We start from the raw sequence: 8,944 nt of genomic DNA, 5'->3' as shown, positions 1-8,944 counted from the left end.
CTTGTACTTGACAATGGCAAGACCTTGAGTCTTCTTGAACACATGAAAATCCTTTGAAAACCCCCCCATTCCCTTACCTCCCCCAACACAGTCGTAGATAATCAGTTTCCCCTCACAACTGCAGTGCAGCACGTCCTGCCCCCAGGTCCTGTCCCCCGTCTTTTAATAAAATCACCTTTTGCACCAAAGACCTCTCAGGAATTCCTTCTGGGTCCTCGGCTCCGGACCTCACCCCACGAATATCCCCAAACCAGGTCCACAGTGACTCACCTGGGGAACGACCCGAGGGAGCAGGGATGGAAACTGCCCGGGGATGCGGAGACATCTGGTGGGGGCTGCGGGGAGGCTAAGGGCCAAGCAGGTGGTGTTCCTTGAGGTCCCTTTGCTGCAAGGGGTCAGGGTGCCCTAGTGAGGCTCAGGGGACAGGAGTTTGGTGTAAGGACCCTGAGGGCAGGGAGGTGCAGGAGAGGAAGCGGCCCTCACAGCCACCACTGCCGCCCACACAAGGAAGCCCAGTTCCCCCATCGGGCCTCCGGAACACTGTCATCTTGTCCCTGCAACCGGGCAGCAGAGCCCCTGCAGCGCTCTGTCTCCTCCAGGCGTCTCTGTTGTCACACCACTGTCCCACCTGTCTGCACCCGCCCCTCTCCCTGCCTTGCAGCTACCCCGTCTCCCTCCATCACACCACTCCACACCGGGATCCCAGATGTTCCCGTTGCGCACTGTCCCCGCAGGGCAGAGCTGGCATCTCGGGCCATCTAGATGACAAGTCCCCATCGCAGGACTTGGGGCAGCCCACAGACCCCTCAGCGCCTCAGCCAGAGTCTGTGCAACAAGCAAGGGCATCCAGAAAGCAGGCAACTTAATCAGAACAGATGCTGGGGGCTACTTCCCCGCTCACCAGAGCCTCGGGGCGTAGCTGGCCAGAGTCCTGATTGGATTCTTCTGGAAAACAAAGCCAGACGCTGGAGTGGGGTGCTAACAAAGTATACAGGAGGCCCAATCCCACGGAGGTATTCATGGGCGGCAACGGGACGGGAGGGGAGGCACGGGGAGAGGACAGGTGTTACTTGGGGGCAATTACTTCTAGAAAAGGCTGGGCACCTTGCCCACTGGCACACGAGCTTGCTCCGGAAGCGTGGTAGGGGGTCCACGGGAGCGGGTGGGCTTTATCCATCTGCTCTCCGCCTCTTACTTCCTACGGGTCAAGGTTGGTCATCTGGGAGCTATTTGCTCACACCTGTAGATCCTGTCCTCTGCCCCCTGGTTGACTCCAGGAAGCCAGGACCCCGGCCCTCCCGGGTGGCCTGGTTTTCCGATTTGAAACTGGGGAGGTGTGGGGGTTTGAATGGTGGGCTCACAAGATTTGCCCACCCAGCCCCTTGATTTGAAACAGAGCTTTATTTGGAAAAGGGGTCTTTACCCATGCAAAGATAAGTTCATTCCGGGTTAGGGAGGAGCCCTCACCCCAACAGTGTGCATCCTCCTAGAAGGCGGGGAGGAGACACAGAGGTCAAGGATGTGTGGAGACTCCGGCGGAGCTCGGAGTGAAGTTGCCAGGAACCCAGGGAGGCCTGGAGCCCCCAGAAGCTGGAGGAGGCAGGGAAGCCCCTCCCCCGGAGCGTCCAGGCAGAGGGAGGCCTTGCCCACGCCTTGATTTCAAACCTCTGGCCTCTGGAGCGAGGAGCGAGAAACCTTGGTGGCTTTGAGGCACGAAGTTTGCCGTGGTTTTCAGGGTGGCAGCCTTAAGAGACGCACACAGGAGAAAGAGGGCAGTTGAGGAAATTCAAGGTGAGCAAAATTTTTGTCCCATAGCACTGCTGTCGGGACCTGGGTGCGGGGAACGCCAGGCCGCAAGGACACGGCCCCCTTGTGGGCGGCAGATGGGAAGTAGAGCTGGAAGTCAAGTGAGGCCGGGAGCCGGGAGATCAAAGGCAACTCGGGGCTCATTAAAAATGGATGTGGTTGTCAATGAGGATTACTGGCGGGGATGTGAGGAGAGACGGAAGGCTAAATACGGGGTAGAGGGGATCCCAGGGGTGGAGGTGAGTGCTGGCGAGAAGGGACTGTGGGCGGTGATTACTTGGCAGGTACTGGACAGAGCAGGGGCTTGGATTTCAGGCGACAAGAGCAGGAAGTAGCTGGGTGGCCGGGGGCACGTGTGGGTTCAGCCGGGAGAGCGAGGGGACAGTGTGACTATCCATTATCCTGGATGATCCCGGTGGTCCTAAGGATACAAGTCCGTATGGGAGACACGTGGAGAGAATTGTGCATACACACACACACACACACACAGATGATGTTGACGTGGGATACATAGGCAGAAGAAAAATGATCAAATTTCCTTACTACCTGGAGCCCGCTGACAAGTCCTTGAAATAGGTGGAGTGACGTTCCTCTGGGGCCCCAACTGCCTGGATGTTCATAGTTTGCTAAGGGCAAACGGCAATCCTAGCCCAAACCGTGCCCCACACCCACCCCACCACCTGCCAGGGTCCTCTAAGTCCGCTTTAATGCACAAAAATTCCTTTGGAAAGTTCTTTATCTCAAAATCCCCCAAGCATAGGGCCCACCAGAATACCCCTGAAGGTCTTATGACAAAGACCTCATTAGGTAATAATAATAAATGTAATTTATTAAATGGAATTGTAAATTTTTTATTTAAATTTTATTTAAATTTAAATTTTTATTTAAATTATTTATTTTTATTTAAATTATTTAAATGTAATTGTAAATTGTAAATGTAAATGTAATTAAGTAATAAATGACCTTTCCCCAGGGCGCCTGGGTGGCTCAGTTGGTTAAGCCACTGCTTCCGTCTCAGGTCATGATCCTGGAATCCCGGGATCGAGTCTGAGGCCCGCATCTGACTCTCAGCTCTGCGGAGAGTCTGCTTCTCCCTCTGAGCTTCTCCCCTCTCATGGTCTTTCTCACTCTCTGTCTCTCAAATAAATAAGTAAAATCTTTTTTAAAAAATTAATAAATGACCTTCTCCCAGCAATATATAGCCCCCTCAAGGTCCTGGAAACCTTGCTTCCAAGATTCCGTAGAGACCTAAAGCTCTCCCCAGACCTTCAACTTGAAGTGTAGAACGGGCCACTCCTCCTGACCCCAGTGCGGCTCTTTCTGTCCATGGGTACTGTCCCCCGTGCTTTAATAAAACCACCATTTTTCTCCAAAGACGTCTCAAGAATTCTTGGCCGAAGGCTTCGAACCCTAATAACGTCTTTCCTAGATCAGCGAGACAGAGGAGGCAGAAATTGGAGTGATACGGCCATGAACCATGAAGCCAGGGAAGCCGGGAGAAGCAAGTAGGACCCGACCCCAGACTCTCCCCAGGGAGCCTGCCGCTCTGGGCATCCTGGATTCCGGCTGGCGGTCCTGACGTCATGCTTCCGACCTTCAGAACCGGGAGAACACATTTCTGTTGTCTTAAGCCCATGGTGTGGTGGGAATTGGTGAGCGCAGCCCTAGGGAACCAGGACTTGGGGCGACGGAATGAGGGCAGACGTGTTCCTGCATGGAGAGGAGCCAGGAGAATGCAGGGGGTGTGTAGAGGGAAGGGAAGGGGGCTTGATCATGGACATATGTCTGTGCGTGTGTGTATGTGTGTGTGTGGAGGGGTGGGTCTACACAGCACCTGCACAGAAACAGAAAAGAGCCCAGATGCCTAGGATGAGTGCCTAAAGCAGACAAGAAAACCCAGCCAGATACGGATAGGCAAACCCACGCCCACGCCCACACCCTACATTGCAGGCATTATGATTTTGTTTTCTGTCTTGTTCTACGGCCACAGCAGCTGGCTGTGTCTACCCGAGGCCAAAGCAGTTGGGCCGTTCAGCAAAATCGTTAGTCAGGCTACCAGTTCAGGGAGGCAGCACGGCACAGAGCAAAGGATATGAATTATTTACTCCAATCGTTCGCCCTGACTTCGGAAATGACTAGGGATTGTTCCACCTGGCAGATGGGGAGACAGGCTGGGGCTCGCAGAGGTGGTGACACCTCTCCGCAGTCACACCGCTGAGGGACAGACCAGGATTCAAATTTGCATCCGCCCGACTCCTCAAGGCAAGAACATCCCGCAACATCTACGCAAATCGACGTGCTCTCCCAAGCTTTTGGAGTCGTCTGCCTGAGATAGGCACTTGAAAAGAGCAGGGCAAACATCTCTTAAGAAACCACCTCCCCGGGGCACCTGGGTGGCTCAGTGGGTTAAGCATCTGCCTTCAGCTTGGGTCATGAAACCAGCGTTCTGGGATTGAGCCCTGCATCAGACTCCTTGCTCAGCGGGGACCCTGCTTCTCCCTCTCTCTCTGTCCTTCCCCCCACTCTTGTGCTCTCTCTCTCTTAAATAGATAAATAAAATCCTAAAACATATATATATATATTTTTAAAAAGAGAACCACCTCCCCCAAATTAGAGATAGCCTGATTTCTCCCCATGGCCTGATTTCTTTGGGGGCTCCATGGACCCCCTGAAATTGTTGCAAAATTTTGTAAGTGTATGTTTGTTTTCTAGGTAGTAGGGATCTTCTCTCTTAGGGGAGTCTCAAAGGATGTTAATCTTACTGCTCTAGACATAGGGAACCATGGTGGGTTTTGTGAGTCACCATTAGTCTTTATAAGTCTTACGCTAGCTGTCCATAATCCACAAATAAAGACAGTGTTTTGGGAGGAGTCTATAAAATTCACATATACAATATGTTTGCATTTTTTTGTTTGTTTGTTTTATTTTTTCAGTTGAGGCAGCTTCTGTCCAGGTAGTTGTGGTCCCATGTAGGTAAGATATAAAGATATAAAAGATGCTCGCAAAAGCAAACCCAGAAATGACCAAGTCATTCCCAGTTACGTAAACACATTCGCAAAATTCCTCAACACCTTGTCTATATTCCCAGTTCGTTTCACTGGAACTTTCTAAGGCGATAGGATCCCATCTCAGTGATGTGGCAAAGGTTAACAGGGCGGCCTCTTCCGTATCAGAGAACTGGAAACAAGTAAGGGAGAGAAAGCTTGATTTCAGAGAAAGGCATAGATTTTCTTCTTGCACCTTTGTTCTGCCAAAACCTCTCTGCGTTCGTCTTGGCTTTCTAGAGAAACAGATTGATTGATGGATTGATTGACTGATTGATTGATTATAGGGGATTGGCTGACGCAGTTACGGAGACCAAGAAGTCTCACACCTGTAGTGCCGGGCAGGCAAGCTAATGACCTAGGAGAGTCAAGGAAATGGGTCCCGTCTGAGTCCAAAGGCCTGAGAGGGGGAGAGCAGATGACACAGGTTCTAGTCGGAGTCTGAGTCTGAACACAGAAGACCAACGTCCCCGCTAGAAGACCATCAGGCAGAGAGAGACAATTCTCACTCCACATCTTCCATAGAAGGACTGAGTCCCACTCACCTGTGGAGGGCAATCTGCTTTACTCAGTCTACACATTCAAATGCTAATCACATCCAGAAAGGCCCTTATAGACCCGCCCAGAATAATGTTCAGCCAGATACCGGGACACCCAGTGGCCCAGTCAAATGACACATAAAATTAATTGTCACACAATCTGTTTCTTTTTCTCTTTCTTTCTGTCTTTTGAAGATTTTATTTATTTATTTGAAAGAGAGAGATACAGAAAGAGAGAGAAAGCATGAACAGGGCGGGAGGCAGAGGGAGGGGGAGAAGTCGTCTCCCCACTGAGCCAGGAGCTCAACATGGGACTCGATCCCAGGACCCCAGGATGGTGACCGGAGCTGAGGGCAGACACTTAACCATCTGAGTCACCCGGGCGCCCACACTACTTGTCTCTTTACCCATCACTTGGCCCTCCTCTCCAGCCCCAAAGGAAGAGGGTCCCCTCGGATCCCATCTTCTCTTCCTGTCCTCGTCCTTGTCCTTCAGCCCCTAAGCATCCTTGAAGGCTGCCGAAAAGAAGGGAAAGCAGGAAAGAGACAAGTGCAGTTCCGGGGGAAGCTACAGCCCTCCTGTAAGCAATGGGAAGGTCAAGCACAATTATAGATTGCAAATGATAGTTTTGGTCGATCAAAACTCATGAAATATGGAAATAAAGATTCTCTGAAAGTGAGAGGAAACAACACAAAATGGAAAGTCCGAGGGAGACACCTTAGCACCAGTCACTGCTGGATTCAGGGTCTCGGGTAATGCCAGGATCTAGCCTCTCCCCTCCTTTTTGCTCTCTTTTCACCTGCAGCGGCTATTGTCTGAGAGGCCCTCTCTCAGAGGTCAAGACGGCGGCCAGTAATACCAGGCTTACCTTCTCAAAAGCGCAATTCCAACAACTCAATTCAAAGTCTTCAGCTTGAATCATCTGGTCATGAGTTGGACCACATGACCAGTCCTGACCAGATCGCTGTGGCCAAGAGGAGGCTGTGCTCCCACTGACCAGCCTCGCTAACATGTCACCCGTGGTGGAGAGTCAATCTCATCCCAATCTCATCCCTTGAGGACAGACGCGGTAGCTCCATGCAGAGAAGTCAGGGAGCTGTTAACGGAATGAAGAGGCATGGATGGCTTGGGAGTGAAGACAAGAAGGTAATTTGCTACTTGAGGGTAATTCTAAGACAATGGTTCTCACTTCCGGGTGCAGGGGGTGATTACCTTCCCCAGGGACACCTGGCTATGGGTGGAAACATTTTTGGTTTTCACAGCTGGGTAGTGTTACTGCCCCTAGTGGGTGGAGGCCAGGAATGCAGCTAAAACCCTACCGTATATATGGTACAGGAGAGGTTCCCCTACAACGAAAAATTATTTGGCCCCAAAATCAGTAGTGTTGAGGATGAGAAACTGTTCTGGGCCCAGAATGCAGCCATGGCAGCCGAGACCCATCTCTTCAGGAAAGACAGTAAGATTTCTGTCCATATCTACTGAAGCATGTTTATGTCCTCGAGGTTTACAAAAAGTGGTTGGCCCTCCAAGATGGGAAAGGTGCCCGGATCCATCCCTGCTTCCTTAACTCTTGAGCTAAACTCCCAGCCCCGTCCATCTGTATTTCAGGCATCGCGATCATCGAGGTGACTATATTTGCTCTAAGAAATTAGGTGAAAAATCCTAGTGGACATCTTATAAATCAAAATTACAGGCAGTAGTTAAAAACAGCAGATGGAGAGCACCGGCCCGTGATCTTGGGGAATATCAGCCAAGTGGCCCAGCATGTTCCATCAGTTCTCCCAGGCAGTGTTTGCAGGAGACTGCCTCCCCATCTGCACTCACCGTATTCTTGTCCACACTGGCTGGTAAAGGGGGGCACCCAGGTCAGAGCTCCTGGAACCTTTTTTGGGGGCTTCTAGTGGTACCCCTGTGGAAAGGCCATGTGTGGCAGGGAGATAGTGAAGGGGAATGTATCATCCCCTTCATGTCGTCAATTAGGATACTTTAGGCTGCTGATGGCTGAAATTGTTTAAACAACAGGCAAGCCATTATCTCAAATAACAACAAGGCAAGAGGTCCTACTTCCAGTTCGTTGCAGACTTTCTGGCTCTGCGCTCCCTGGAACATTTGCAGGTATCCCATCCAGGCACCACAGGCTCAGAGGAGGGGGTGGCCCCTTGTCTTACATAATAGGGAAGACTTTTCCCAGAAGCCACATCACCCACTCATTAGCCAGGACCAAGCAAGCCCATTCTCAAGCCAATTCCATTGCAGGCAGAGGTGGGTTTGCAGTGGTAGGGGCAAGAGTGTCATCACTTGAAGTAGAATGGATATGACGGGTCTACCTAATGACCACTGCCCCCATTTAGTGGAGGGTACATACCAACCAATGTTGCCCTCCCTGGTATGTGAGTCAGGGTTTTATCTAAGAACCAGGTCTGTTGTTCTTGCTGAATCTTGTTTAAGATTATTTACAAGTCTGAGTCACGATGAGATCGGAGCAATATTTAATTAAGAATAAAGAACTATCTTAGGGCAATTCACAAGGCGGTGGGGGTGCAGGCAGTTCCTTTAAAGGTGTCCTATTTCTGAGCACTTCAACGATAGGTGTAAGTAGAATATGTAAGAATATCGGAGTTGAATTGAAAGGGATTTTGGATTTTGTATCAGATATATGTTTTCATCTGCCCTGCAAGGCTAGGAAAGTAGCCCCAGACTCTTAGCTTCCATAACCCCATGGGCTAACTTCCAATGTATCAAAGCCAACATTTCACTGAACACTACACTGTGATATAAAAAAGACTCCCAGTGTCTCAACCAGAGATTGAAGGAGCCCTTCTCCCTCTGACTCACACGACTGCTTCCACATTGTAGGGGTTGCTATTTCCAATACCCCACTCCAGGAACCGATGACCTTCTTCAGGAGCAATGAGAATTTATTACGGAAAAAATGTTAGCTAAGTGTGATGTGTGTAGCACATTAAAAAAAAAAAAAATGGGCAAACACAAATGAAAGCCAATGACCTTGAGGAAGAAACAAGCACATTGAGGTGTGATCAGTGGTCCTTTATTAGTCATTGTTTCCAAGTACCAGTCCCTAAATAACCTAGGACTAATTTGGAACTTTCCACCTTGAAGTGAGACCCTTGCAGACCATTGAGAGCTCTGTAATGCTTATCTGCTTGGCATGAAATGTCCTTCAGGTAAATGCTCTTCTTTCAACTTCTTTTACTGACAAAACCCCCTATTGGCTCTGGCTCCGCCTTCCTACGAGCATCATGGGCTATTCCTCCAAAACTTTTACCCTCTGCCCTGTGGGTTATACAGGCTGGCCTCTTGGGGAAGCATTTTGAATGGAAGTAATGCGCAACATTCATGCGTGAACTAGAGCATTGGACTGCCAGTCAGAGACCTTCTAGGGCTTTCTTTCCCTTTGCTCCATGAATCAGCAACACTGAAAGAGAGGGCGCCTCTCTCGGTCTGGGTGTCAGAGTTCAGGGACACGCAGAGGAGCGCCCCCGCTTACCAACAGTGCACATGTCACTTGAACAGAAAAAAAAATTTAAGCATGTT

The sequence above is a fragment of the Mustela putorius genome, unplaced genomic scaffold (genome assembly GCF_011764305.1).
Source record: "Mustela putorius furo isolate JIRA1106 unplaced genomic scaffold, ASM1176430v1.1 tig00000867_pilon_pilon_pilon, whole genome shotgun sequence".
NCBI lineage: Eukaryota > Metazoa > Chordata > Mammalia > Carnivora > Mustelidae > Mustela > Mustela putorius.
The sequence above is the reverse complement of the archived record's forward strand: the minus strand, read 5'-3'. Positions refer to the sequence as shown.